We start from the raw sequence: 15,034 nt of genomic DNA, 5'->3' as shown, positions 1-15,034 counted from the left end.
TGGCGAGCTTTTATTGGTCGGTTCGCATTGTTAGCATAGGTCAGTTCTAAAGTGAATCACTTGCCCCCTACTTCTAAGGCTGAGGTAACTTGTTCGGCTATTAGGAAGGAAGTAGCTTTTCTTGGGCAAAATCAACCAACCAAGCTGAGTTGCAAAGTCGATCAGTTGGGGCTATCTTGTCAATTACAAAAGCCTTTAGGAGACTGCATTTATGAAGGCATGGTGGCATCTTCCTTTCTTAAAGTAGCATCATGAGTGGCAGGATTTCTAGAGCGATGGTTGGATACTTCACCAATAGTGATCCTAGAGATGATTTGGAATCGAACACCAAGTTGACACATGGCAAAGATCAGAATGATGGCTTGAATGATCACATCGATCTGAGCCACCCAATGCTCTATATGATGTCTGTGGTTTGTTTTTTTTCTTCACTTCGAAGCTTTTGCAACTAGTCATCTGAGAGTGGCTGAGGGTGAACAAGCATTGTGCCCCCAACATCTGCTTTTGCTTCGTCTTCAACTAGGGTTTTCTTCATCACCACTGTCAACTCCCATTCCATTGCTTTTCCACCGAAGCTTAAAGTTTCGGTAGGGCTTTTTGAATTTTGTTCTTGTCCTCTCCTAGTTCTACCCCTTTTTCTTTCTTCCTCTTTTCTTTTTATTCGAGTAAAGTAACAAGGCTGGTGGCGAAAAGGTCATCGGACAATGAGCCTATGGCTTAACACTCATTTGATTGAGCTTTCGAGGGCTCAGAGGGGGCATCTTCGATGGCCAATTTTCCCACATTTGCTAAAAAGAGTATATTGGGGCATGCCAACCTGGAGAGGATTCGCTCCAACTCAGGATTTTGTCCTGGAGTTGCCTCGCCCTTCTAATCAGGTGACGTCGCTAGGGAAGAATCAGCTCATCTTTTACAAGAAAACTCTAAAGGTGGGTCCGAGACTCCCTATCTCAACCTTTTTGCTGAGCTTTCATATAGATTTCAACTTGTCCCAACCCAACTTGTTCCCAATGCTTGGAGAGTGATTTTTGGGTTCATTTTCTTTGTCATTCTTCAAGGTTTCCTTCCTTCTTTGGGGTCTTTCTGAGCTTTCTTTCATTTGAAGAAGCATCCCCAAAATAAAGGATGGTGGTGCCTTTCCAGCAAAAAGGGTTGCCACCTTCTTCCACTTGGCCCTTTCTCCATTTGTGGTTAGAAGAATCAATTCTTTTTTATTTCCTCAAGAGGGGTTGGGCCTTTCCGTTGCAATCGTCCACATAGAGGAAGAAGGCGACGAATGTGTTCCAATCCTATTCGACAAGGAGAAGGCGACAATCGATACCCTCTATGGTATGAAGGTGCCATTGCTGACCGAACTGCTTTCCAAGGCCACCTTGGCGAATGCAAGCCTTAATATAGCCTCTAGTGAGGGTAACTTCTTAGTCTAGTTGAATTTAACTCCCAAGTATTAGTTCTTGGTTTTTTTGGACTCACTGCTTATTTCATAAGGATAAAGTTTGATCTCAAGTTGAATTGATGTCCAATGCTGCCAAGGGCACTCCTCGCAAGAGGAAGCTTGGCAAAAGTGAGGTCGGTCCCTTGAGGAAGAAGAAGACGAAGGTAGTTGCTTCTTCCCTTGCCGAGCATCCAGCAGCTTTAAGTTCGGCTAGTGCTGCTCGGGTCGAGGGTGTATCTGCGAGGAGGGGTCACTCAAGGTGGAGGTGATCACCTCTATTCCTACTCGTCCATCTATTCTGAGGCTTCTTGGGAGGCAGCTCCTAAGAGGGCCCTCAAGGAGATTCCAGTCATTGTTCCTCAAGTTGTTGTTCCCAAAGTTCCTCTAGATTTCGACCTTGGATTTCACAGTTACCGTTGAGATCACTTGGACACTGGTGGCTATTGATGAGGTTGCTTGTATTCTTGAGCTAGTTCCTGCACTGGCACAGACTCCAACTCATGTTCCCAAGTTATAAGACTATCAACTTCCCAACCACTTCCGCCTTCATCTCGGGGGGCCGAACTAGAGATTTACCAACATGCATGGTCATTCAAGATCACCAATCCGATCCTTGAGTCCCCTAAGCCCTCCGGCGAGTTGGTTAGAGGAATGATGCTCCCTAGAGATGAGAAGTATCTTCGAGCAATGATGATAGAAGAGCTCATCAATTCTACCTACATCGGGACAATCGAGGTAAGCATCGAGGGTCCAAAGTTGTCTTTAATGCATGGTTCTCTCTGCTGATTTTGCTTTTTTGCTCGCAGACCTCCTATGCTATCCCCACCTTGGGAGCTATTCTGTCGGCCTACCAACAAAGGGTTGCAACGGCCAAGCACGAACTCTACAAGCCCAAACGGGGAAGAGCCCTAGCTGAATCAGAGCTAGCAATAGCTCAGGACGCTAGGGAGAATATTGAGGAGCAAGCCCGCGTCACCCAAGAGAATAAGCACGGCTTCAAGACAACTCTCACCGAGGCACAAAGGAGACTCATGGCAGCAAAGCTAGAGATAGAGAGAATGGCAGTTTGGCTTAAGGAGGAGGTCCTAGGGGGTTGCTCAAGTGGTGAAGGATAGGGCTTGTTGTTGAGGAGAAATTAACCAAGCAGAGAGGCGAGCAGTCCGAGCCACGAATAGGTCACTAGGGCTAAGGACAAGGCTGCTCAAGCCAAGAAGCAAGCTACTAAGGTTGAGGTGAAAGCTCTGCAAGTAGTCAAAGACTTCAAGGGATGGGAGGATTTCTGCAGCAAAATGCTAAAGGTGGCCACAGACTCCTTCAAGAAGGGGTTTGAGGCATGTCTAGCAATGGTCAACAGGAGACAGTAGCTTTGTGTCACAATTTTGGAAAAGCCTTCATAAGACATTGGATACTAGATTGAATTTCAATATAGCTTTTCTTTTGCAAACTGATGGACAATTGGGGCGGACCATTCAGATCTTAGAAGATATGCTGAGGGTTTGTGTCATAGATTTAGGTGGTGCATGGGATAATCACTTTATTGCTGGTTGAGTTTGCCTACAACAATAGTTATCGAGCCTGTATTCGGATGGATCCTTTTGAGGCTTTGTATGGCAGGAAGTGCCAATCTCCGATTTGTTGGGATGATGTGGGAGAGGAGAAATTATTAGGTCTAGAGATAGTACATCAAACTTTGGATAAGATTTCAGTAATTAGAGAACGACTTCACACAACTCAAAGTAGACAAAAGAATTATGCTGTAATAGAAGCAGAGAGCTAGAATTTTAGGTTGGTGATCGCGTTTTCTTGAAAGTATCTCCCACTAAAGATGTGATGAGGTTTCAGAGTTCGCAGTAAATTGATCCCTAGGTATGTTTGTTTGAGATCTTGGATAGGGTTGGAGAGGTAGCATATTGATTTACATTACTACAGAATTTGTCGGCTGTGCATAATGTTTTTCATGTTTCGATGCTGAGGAAGTATGTTTTAGACCCGAATCATATGGTGGAGTATGAGCCGTTGTGTCTTCATGAGAACCTGACCTACGAAGAGTACCCAATTTGGATTGTAGATAGAAAGGATCAGATATTGCGGAATCAAACTATTCCATATGTGAAAGTGCAATAGAGTAATCATTCGAAAAGAATGCTACTTGAGAGCTCGAGGAAAAGATGAACCAAGCATCCTCAATTTTTTGAAATCTCAGGTATATTAATTTCGAGGTTGAAATTATTTTAAGAGGGGGAGAATATAAAGGCCTAACTTTTACATGGGCTATTGGGCGACCTAAAGAGGCCGTGCCCATTAATCAACAATTAGGGTCGATCGATCATGGTCGACTGAACATGGGAGAGGTGGAGAAGAAGACTCCAACCTGCCATGATCGCATTAGAACCCTAGTGTTTTAGGATGATCCAAAGACCTCAAGAGATAAGTTTTCATCTATTTAAGGCTTCCCCTCCTTGTCCTCTATTAAACTGATCAAAAACCCCAAGAATCGTCCTTAGACCGTCTCGCCGGACCAAGGTGAGAGTTCTATGCCTTCTCTTTCTTTTCCAATCTTTTAGTTGTTGTTCATAGTCTTTTGGGCTAGCAAATCGCCAGAAATTCGATTGAAATAGGGGTGCCATATTTTGGTCTCCTTCTCCGTGATTGCGCCGCCACTGGCCACTGGATAGGCCAGGCTTCGACTCGGGTGGGTCGCCTATGTTCGTGTAGGTGCTGGCCAAGATGATCCAAGGCGATCTTGGCCGTGATCCCTATTTTGCTCTCCTTCTCTGTGATTGTGCTGCTATCGGTCGGATAGGTTGGGCTTCGACTTGGGTGGGTCGCCCGTTGTTGCCCAGATAGACAACCCAAGAGGGGGGGGGGGGTGAATTGGGTTTTAAAATAATTTAGATAATTAAAACGATGTGGTTGATTAATTAAAAACTATTGCAAGTTATTTAATTAATGCTAAGTGCTGTGAGTGATGTGAGGGGAAGACGAAGAGAGACAATCCAATGCAAACACAGAGTTTTATAGTGGTTCGGAGCTACCCCTTGCTCCTACGTCCACTCCCCAAGTCTCTCTTGGGAATTCACTATAACCCCCTTGGATTACAGCCGGTTGTTTTGCAAGCTCACAACCAAACTTGTTGTTTTACGAGCTCACAACGAACTCGGTCGGTTTTCCCAGGCTCACCGACTAGAACCAACCCCGATTGTTTTTCCGGGCTCACAATCAAACCCTTACACGCGTTGGTTTTTAACTTGGCTCACCAACCAACCTTAGTCCCCTTGATTCAATCCCCCGATTGAACCAAGTAAATACAAGTTATAGAAAGAAAGGAAAATAAGCTTCTCAAAAGCAGATGTAAAACAATATAATCAAAAGAGGAGTTTAGAAGCCCTCAAACGCTTTTAAGCTGAAGTAGAGGAATGGCTTCTTGAACTCCGGTCTCCTCTCGAATGTGTAGTCGACTTGAATGCTGGAGGAGAAGGCTTTAATTTCTGGGAAGATGTAGGTGGAGCTGTAAATGCAGATCTTCCCTTTTTCGTTGAAGAGCACGTTGCAGAGCTTGAATCCTTGATTAGTTGGAGTGGAATAACTGTTCTCTGCCTTGCTACAGTCTTCTGTGGCTATTTAAGCCAACCCCCACGGAAACTAGCCGTTACACTGCTTTTTCTGCCCGTTCTGCACACTCTGCGCAGCCTGACAATATGACCGTTGGTGGGTTGGAGTCGACTCGCGCGATCAGGAGTCGACTCGGCTGTAGTGGGAGTCGACTCAAGCTTTTCCGGAGTCGACTCGGCAACTGTTCCAAATTTGAATTAAAGTTGCCGTCACGACTGGGAGTCGACTCGTCTTGACCCGGAGTCGACTCGCCAACTTCTGGAGCTGACCTGGCAATTTTGGAGTCGGCTTATCCACTGAAGTCCGTGGATCCAATTTTGAATTTTGTCCACTCGAGTCGACTCGACTGTCCTTGGAGTCGACTCGAATCTCAGAGCCCGAACTCCCGATTCTCTGTCTTTTGGCTCATCCAGTCTTGGAGTCGACTCGAATTTCCTTGGAGTCGACTCGGCTCTCAGTTTCCGAAAGTTGGTCTTCTGCCTTTTGACGTGAAGCTTGTCTTGGAGTCGACTCGAGCTGTCTGGGAGTCGACTCGAAAACTGCTCTCTGACTTTTCTTTGTGTACCTCTTGGAGTCGACTCTTACTACCCTGGAGTCGACTCGTTGAACATTGGAGTCGACTCGCGCACTTCAGGAGTCGACTCGTTGACAGGTTCTGAGATGAGGCTTTCTGTTCTTCTTTCTGTTCTCAGTCGGAGTCGACTCGTACTAGTCTGGAGTCGACTCGAGCTCGTGCCAGTGAACTTGATACGCTTGGAGTCGACTCGTGATACTCGGGAGTCGACTCGAATCTCAGACTTTGGTTCAGCAGACTTCTTAACTTATCCAAAATACTATGAACCAAATCTAGAGACACTTGGACAGGATTTTCACTGAAACACTCAATTGAATTCATTAGTAATCACAAGATATACTCAAATGCTTTGAGCTCATCAAAATCAAATGGGGTTTTAATCAATCACTCCACAATCTCCCCCTTTTTGATGATGACAAAACTTTGAGTATATGTAAAATGACTTGCTCAATAAATAATGAAATAAAATCCATAAATGAATTCAAATGTCTGATAATTTAATTTATCCAAGTTTGAAAGGAATGAAACAGCAAATTTCGGAGTTAAAGCTCTCCCTTTCATTTGGAATTATATAAGCCTTCATATTATGCAATCAATTGTTTGGCTTATATGTCATTAATGATTTAGCTTGATTAAAATTCAGATTCTCCCCCTCAACATATGCATTCAACTATGTTTTGATTCTCTGAATTTTCTTTTAATGCTTTGAAGTTTTTGAACTGAATTTTTTGTTTTTAGAGGGAAAATCTGTCGATTTGTTCTTGAGTAGGATTCAGCTAATCTCCGAATATCCCTTGAATAGATTCTGGAGATTACTCCATTAGGAGCCCCAAAAGAGAGATAATGAGCCTCGAGGTACCGAATCCACTTAGAACAAATTTGTGTGTCTTTTTATTGATTTCCATTGATTTCTTTTACATATTTCATCCATATTTCTCCCCTTTTACATATTGTATACATATTTCTCCCCCTTTTTGTCATCATACCAAAAAGGAGGTAATCACACACAATCAATGACACAACCAATCATCAAATGGCACAGAAATGAAGATAAGATGTCTACTCATTGTATTGATATGAATGTGAATACATTTGAGCATACAATACATAAAGCAAAGCAATACAAAACAAAGCAAAAAGGACATCTATGGTCTCCTCGAGGATGAAGATCCCCCCCTCGAGGATGTATCTCCCCCTTTCGATGATGCATCTCCTCCTCTGGAGGATGTGGCTCCTCCTCTCGAGGATGGTGCTCCTCCTCTCAATCGGCTCTGCTCTATGAGGAGGGTGACTGCATCTGTGACATGGCCAAGCTGTGTGATGATAGACGTGGTGGCTCTGCTATGTGTAGTGGAGAGCTCTGTCACCGACGCCTGAAGCCCAGTCACCGATGTCTGAAGTGCGTCCAGCTTGTCGATGAGTACATTCGCCAAGCGCTCGGCCCCCTCGGTGGTGGTGTGCATGTCACGACCTATCTCCTCTCGCATCTGTCGAGTGGAGCTCGTGACCTCACTCATGCTGTAGAACTGGGCCTGGACCAAACTCCGGACATTGTAGATCTCTTCCCGTACATGAGCCGTCATGTCAGTCACGGCTGTCAAGAAAGGGACCAACTGAGAAGATACGGGTGCAGGAGTGGGAGCAGGCACCGCACCTCAGAGCTCCCGAAGCAGCTCATCCCTCACCTCTCTGACTATCTCCTGTCGCAGCTCCCGGAGCTGCTCAGGATCAATCCGGACCGCCATAGAGGGTGGTGCCGAGGAGGAAGGTCCGGCGGAGGTGGTATGAGCAGGAGGAGTGGATGGAAGGTCTGGATGGTCTGGAAGGTCTGGGTAGTCTGAATCGGGCTCAGGACTGGGTGAAGGTCTGGTGGTCTGAGCGGTGAGGGTAGACTTCCTAACCCATACCCCCTCTCTCTTCCGAAACCCCATCCTGTGCATGGTCCCCGTACACAAGCGATCTGTCCATCGCAATGCACGAGAGGGTTCCCTCTCAGGAATGGAAATCTCGTACTCCCTAAAGAGAAAAGTAAAAATCATGCCGTATGGGAGGGTGAGCCTAGGTCTATCTAGGGGCTCACACATATACCTATATATGAGTTTGGGAAAGTTGACCGGGGTGTCCTGAAGAATGTAAGACATAATAGCTAGGTCCCTCTCATTTACAAAATCAAATCTTCCTGTCTTAGGAAAGACAGACCTGGACAGAATACTCAAAAGGATTCTCACTTCAACAGGAAGTGAGCTAGCAGATACCTCGTCTAGGGGGGACTGAGGTGGATGCCCTAAGACGACCGTAAGGGCCTCAACTCTATCCTCAGGGTGTGCGGGAGCCACCCCTACTAGTGGAAGGTGGAGGATGTGACCAATAAGATCCTCCGTGACAAACACAGGGACACCGGCTACTGTGCCCTCGATACCCCCATCTCTCCGATGGACGGTACCGTAAAACTCTCTAACGAGCCCTGGATATGTGGGGAGGTCCAATGTAAGGAAGAACTCTAAGCCCTGGGCTCTAAGCCTATCACCTATGGTGAACCCTTCCCGGGAGAGGAAGTCGAAATCGACATACCTCCCGGTGGAGACGACCTTCCCGGCCAATGGCCTCGCGGGAACCGCCCTAGGCGGGGAACGAGCCGGAGGTGGTTGCCTCGCGGGATCGTGCCGCGCCTTGGAGCGCCGCTCGGGACCGGCCTCGGGACGGGACCTCTTCCTAACCACGGTCTTACGAGGCATCTTGACCTAAACGGGAAGAAACACCTAAAGGACGGAGAAAGGTCGACGGAGGAGACTCGGGACGGACCGGAGACGACCTAGGAACGGACGAAAACCTTAAGAACCGGTGAAAAATCGACCGAACAGAGGTTGGAGACGATCGGGGAAGACCTAGGAGTCGGCTCTAGGGCTTTTTGAACAGTGGCGGCTTGAAAGAAAAGTGTTTGCGAAACGACAAACCTAGGGTTAAAAAGTCGGATCCCGACTGCGAGTCGACTCCCCTGAGTCGCGAGTCGACTCGACCTCGAGTCGACTCCAGAATATGCGCGAGTCGACTCTCCTTATGCGCCTGTAGACTTCGAGTCGACTCCCGACAATGTGCGAGTCGACTCCCCCTCAGCTGCCATCTTTGCGAGTCGACTCCCGCAAATGCGCGAGTCGACTCCCCCTTAGGAGCCGGCTCTGAAACTTACTCGAGTCGTCTCTAACCTTGGCACGCACCTAAAAGTCATGCTATAACCGTGCCAAATGAGGGAAAATCACCTAATTATGATCTGATTTGATGATCATTGAAAAGAAACTCTATTTTAACCACATTGTAATCATCAAAATCAATTATTCTAGTGAAAACCACCACTAGGATGGATCAATCACTCCTAATCCCCTCCTAAGCACACTAAACCTCTCTTCACTTAGGGGTTTTGTAAAAATATCTGCTAATTGATTATCAGTACAAACAAATTGGAGTGTCACATACCATTCAATACATGATCTCTTATGAAGTGATGTCTTATCTCAATGTGTTTAGTTCTTGAATGTTGAATTGGATTTTTAGTTAGATTTATGGCACTTGTATTATCACAATTAATGGGAATTTTATCTTGTTTAATGCCATAATCTTCTAATTGTTGTTTAATCCACAAGATTTGAGCACAACAACTCCCGGCTGCCACATATTCAGCTTCAGCAGTGGATAATGCAACCGAGTTTTGTTTCTTGCTAAACCATGAGATAAGGTTTTCTCCTAGAAATTGACAAGACCCACTGGTACTTTTTCTATCAAGCTTACATCCAGCGAAGTCTGAATCTGTGTATCCTATTAAGTTTAGGCTAGATTCTTTAGAGTACCATAGCCCTATGTTCTTAGTTCCTATTAAGTATTTAAAAATTCTCTTAACTGCAGCTAGGTGTGATTCTTTAGGATTAGCCTGATATCTAGCACACATGCAAACACTAAACATAATATCAGGTCTACTTGCAGTAAGATATAGTAAAGATCCTATCATACCTCTATAAAGTTTTTGATCTACAGATTTACCTGATTCATCTTGATCTAATTTGCATGATGAGCTCATGGGGGTGCTGATTGATTTGTTTCCTTCCATATCAAACTTCTTGAGCATCTCCTTGACATATTTTGCTTGATTGATGAAGATGCCTCCTTCAGATTGTTTGATTTGAAGCCCGAGGAAGTAGTTCAGCTCTCCCATCATGCTCATCTCAAACTCACTCTGCATCAAATCAGCAAACTCTTCGCAGAGGCGATTGTTAGTAGCACCGAAAATGATATCATCAACATAAATCTGTACTAATAGCATCTCCTTATTTTGCTTTTTCAGAAATAATGTTGTGTCTACATTTTTCCTAGAGAATTCATGTTCTAATAGGAATTTACTAAGTCTCTCATACCATGCTCTAGGTGCTTGTTTTAATCCATAAAGTGCTTTGTTCAGTTTATACACATGATTAGGGTATTGATGATTTTCAAAACCAGGAGGTTGTTCTACATACACTTCCTCATTAATATACCCATTTAAAAATGCACTTTTTACATCCATTTGAAATAGTTTGAAATCCTTAGAGCATGCATATGCTAATAATAGTCGAATAGCCTCAAGTCTAGCTACGGGAGCAAAGGTTTCATCAAAATCTATGCCTTCTTCTTGATTATAACCCTTTGCCACTAGTCTAGCCTTATTCCTTATAACAATTCCATTTTCATCTAGCTTATTTTTATATATCCATTTTGTACCTATAATTGGATATTTAGAAGGTCTCTCTACTAGATCCCACACTTTATTTCTAGTAAATTGGTTTAGTTCTTCTTGCATTGCATTTATCCAATTTACATCATTTTCGGCTTCTTCTATATGTTTGGGCTCAAAGTGTGAAACAAAAGCTAGATGGTTATTTAAATTTCTAAGTGAAGCTCTAGTCCTAACCGGTTGAGATGGATCATCTAGAATGAGTTCCTTAGGATGCCCGTGAGCATACCTCCAAGCTTTTGTTAGCCCATGATCCACAATAGCCTCTTGGCTTGATGATTCTCCTTCAATCAACTTTTGATTATCATCTTGTAATCCCATCTCATCTATCTTTTCCTCAAGTATTTCAACATCATCATCAAAATTAACTTTCTTACTAGAGGAGATGTCACTAGAGTCATCAAATACTACATGTATAGATTCTTCTATGACTAAGGTTCTTTTATTAAAGACTCTATAGGCTTTACTAGTTGTAGAATAACCTAAGAATATTCCTTCATCAGATTTAGGGTCAAATTTCCCTAGATTATCTTTCCCATTATTATGCACAAAACACCTACATCCAAAAACATGAAAATAATTAACCTTTGGTTTTCTGTTTTTCCACAGTTCATAAGGTGTTTTCTTTATAATGGGTCTCAATAGAACTCTATTTAATATGTGACAAGAGGTATTAATGGCTTCTCCCCAAAAGTACTTAGGGAGGTTACTTTCACATAACATAGTTCTAGCCATTTCCTCTAGTGTTCTATTCTTCCTTTCCACAACTCCATTTTGTTGTGGTGTCCTAGGTGCTGAGAAATTATGGGTTATCCCCTTTTTACTACAAAATTCATCAAATGATTGATTTTCGAATTCGGTACCATGGTCACTTCTAATGGCTATGACTGAAGACTCTCTAGCATTTGTTACTTCCTTATGGAACTTCTTAAAAACAGAAAATGCTTGATCCTTATGTGCTAGAAACATGACCCATGTGTACCTAGAGTAATCATCTACTATAACTAGACCATATTTATTTCCACCTAGGCTTGTTGTTCTAGTTGGACCAAATAGGTCCATGTGTAGTAATTCTAGAGGCCTAGAAGTAGAGACACATTTTATGGATTTAAAAGAGTTCCTAGATTGTTTGCCAAATTGACATGCTTCATATATTTTGTTCTTTTCAAATTTTAATTTTGGCAAACCTATCACGGAGTCTCTTTTAACTAGTTTAGTTATTGTGTCCATGCTTGCATGACCTAACTTACGGTGCCATAACCAACTAGCATCATTATCTTTAGTTTCATTTACAACTAGACATTGGTTATGTTTTGCAAGATCTTCTAGGTCTACAACATATACATTTCCACGTCTAATTCCTTTAAAAACTAAACTATTATCAATAGGATTTGTTATAATGCATAGTGATGGTTTAAACATAACATCATATCCTATATCACATAATTGACTAATGCTTAACAAGTTATGCTTAAGACCATCAACATATCTAACATTATCTATAAAAGTAGAAGGGGTGATTTGAACTTTACCAATACCAATGATATGACCTTGGTTGTTGTCTCCAAAAGTCACAGCACCTCCCTTCTTAGCTTCAAGGGTGAAAAATTGATCTTTATCACCCGTCATGTGCCTTGAGCAGCCACTATCCAAATACCAGCGGTTTTTGTTGACCTTGGCTGCAAGACACTCCTACACAAGCAAATCATGTCATCTTAGGTACCCAAGTTTTCTTGGATCCTTCATGGTTAGTCAAGTTGGTTCCTTTTGGAACCCATACCCTTTTAATTTTCCATTTTGTTTTACTTTTCCTATAGTCACATGCATTTGCCTTATGTCCTATAGTTCCACAACAAAAGCAGGTTATTTTCTTAGTTTTAGTTTCTCCAGCTTTAACAAAGAAGTTACTAAGAAGTTTTTGTTTATTTCTTGGTTTATACCCTAAACCCGCTTTATTAAATACTGCTCGTTGACTATTTAGTATCATGTTTAATTTTTCAGAACTATATGTAAATTTTTCAACTAAGGGTTTGTATTTGTTAAGTTCTTTAGTTAGTGTTTGATTTTCTGCTTTTAGATCATTAAGTTCTTTTGTAAGATCCTTATCTAAGGTTTGTTTATATTTTTTAAGTTCTGAAAATTTCTTAGTTAGTTTTTCATTATCTTTAGTTAAGGTGTTAGTCTTTTGAGTTAAAAGTTGGTTGTTTGTTTTAAGTTCAATATTTTCTTTGGTGATTAAGTCCTTATCCTTAACTAATTTATCGTATTTATGTAGGTATGATTGATTAGCTATTTTTAGTTCTTTATTCTTAAGATTTATAGCCTTATATTCTACCATTAACTCATTAAATGCATCATAAAGTTCATCAAAAGAAAAATCAAGATGCGTATCGGAAGTTACCTCGTTTTTGTTGGCCATGAAGCAGAAATTGGCCTTCTCTTCTTGTTCATCATCTGATGAGGAGGATGATGAGTCGGAGTCGGATAGTGTAGTGACAAGAGCCTTCTTCTTCTTGTACTTACTCCCCTTCTTCAGTAAGGGGCACTCTGCTCTTATGTGACCCGGCTTCTTGCACTCGTAACACCCAATCCCCTCGTTTTTCCTTTCCTTACCTTTGTCCTTGCGGTAGAAATTTGAGGGGCCTCTCCTTTGATGATAGGACTTCTTGTGGTTGATGAATCTCTTGAACTTGCGCACAAGAAGAGCCTCACCACTATCTTCCTCATCTTCTTCTTCTTCACTACTGCTACTGCAAGATAAATCTTTGTTAGATGAAGTAGACTTTAAAGCTATTACCTTTTTCTTATGGGAGGATTCTTCCTCGTTGTGTTGTTTCATGGTGAGCTCGTGCGTCATAAGGGATCCAAGAAGCTCCTCAAGTGGTAGCTTGTTCAAGTCCTTGGCTTCTTGGATTGCCGTCACTTTAGCTTCCCACGACCTTGGTAGACACCGAAGGATTTTCCTGACAAGCTCACTGTTAGTATAGTTCTTGCCAAGGCTTTTTAGGGCATTGACAATATCAGTAAACCTAGTGAACATGCATGTGATTGTTTCATTTGAATCCATTTTAAATAGTTCATATTTATGAACCAAGATGTTTATTTTGGATTCCTTGACTTGATTCGTGCCCTCATGGGTCACTTCAAGTCTGTCCCAAATTTCTTTTGCAGAATTACAAGTTGAAACCCTATTGAATTCATTACGGTCTAAGGCACAATAAAACACATTCATAGCTTTAGAGTTTAATTGTGCCTTCCTCATGTCATGTTCATCCCAATCCGTTTCTAGTTTGGGTACCTTGACACCATCTACATATATGGATGGGATGTATGGGCCATTCACTACAATGGTCCACATCTCATAGTCTTGGGCTTGGATGAATATTCTCATCCTAGCCTTCCAGTATGAGTAGTCGGATCCATTGAAGAAAGGGGGTCTTTGGGTGGACTGACCCTCAATGTGAGAAGATCCAAATGGGGTTGTCATTTTGATCTTTTAACTCTTGAGTGGAAGAGTTTTTGGCTCTGATACCACTTGTTGCCCAGATAGACAACCCAAGAGGGGGGGTGAATTGGGTTTTTAAATAATTTAGATAATTAAAACGATGTGGTTGATTAATTAAAAACTATTGCAAGTTATTTAATTAATGCTAAGTGCTGTGAGTGATGTGAGGGGAAGACGAAGAGAGACAATCCAATGCAAACACAGAGTTTTATAGTGGTTCGGAGCTACCCCTTGCTCCTACGTCCACTCCCCAAGTCTCTCTTGGGAATTCACTATAACCCCCTTGGATTACAGCTGGTTGTTTTTCAAGCTCACAACCAAACTTGTTGTTTTACGAGCTCACAACGAACTCGGTCGGTTTTTCCAGGCTCACCGACTAGAACCAACCCCGATTGTTTTTCCGGGCTCACAATCAAACCCTTACACGCGTTGGTTTTTAACTTGGCTCACCAACCAACCTTAGTCCCCTTGATTCAATCCCCCGATTGAACCAAGTAAATACAAGTTATAGAAAGAAAGGAAAATAAGCTTCTCAAAAGCAGATGTAAAACAATATAATCAAAAGAGGAGTTTAGAAGCCCTCAAACGCTTTTAAGCTGAAGTAGAGGAATGGCTTCTTGAACTCCGGTCTCCTCTCAAATGTGTAGTCGACTTGAATGCTGGAGGAGAAGGCTTTAATTCCTGGGAAGATGTAGGTGGAGCTGTAAATGCAGATCTTTCCTTTTTCGTTGAAGAGCACGTTGCAGAGCTTGAATCCTTGATTAGTTGGAGTGGAATAACTGTTCTCTGCCTTGCTACAGTCTTCTGTGGCTATTTAAGCCAACCCCCACGGAAACTAGCCGTTACACTGCTTTTTCTGCCCGTTCTGCACACTCTGCGCAGCCTGACAATATGACCGTTGGTGGGTTGGAGTCGACTCGCGCGATCAGGAGTCGACTCGGCTGTAGCGGGAGTCGACTCAAGCTTTTCCGGAGTCGACTCGGCAGCTGTTCCAAATTTGAATTAAAGTTGCCGTCACGACTGGGAGTCGACTCGTCTTGACCCGGAGTCGACTCGCCAACTTCTGGAGCTGACCTGGCAATTTTGGAGTCGGCTCATCCACTGAAGTCCGTGGATCCAATTTTGAATTTTGTCCACTCGAGTCGACTC

Source organism: Phoenix dactylifera, unplaced genomic scaffold (assembly GCF_009389715.1).
Source record: "Phoenix dactylifera cultivar Barhee BC4 unplaced genomic scaffold, palm_55x_up_171113_PBpolish2nd_filt_p 000089F, whole genome shotgun sequence".
NCBI lineage: Eukaryota > Viridiplantae > Streptophyta > Magnoliopsida > Arecales > Arecaceae > Phoenix > Phoenix dactylifera.
This window is presented reverse-complemented; position numbering follows the sequence as displayed.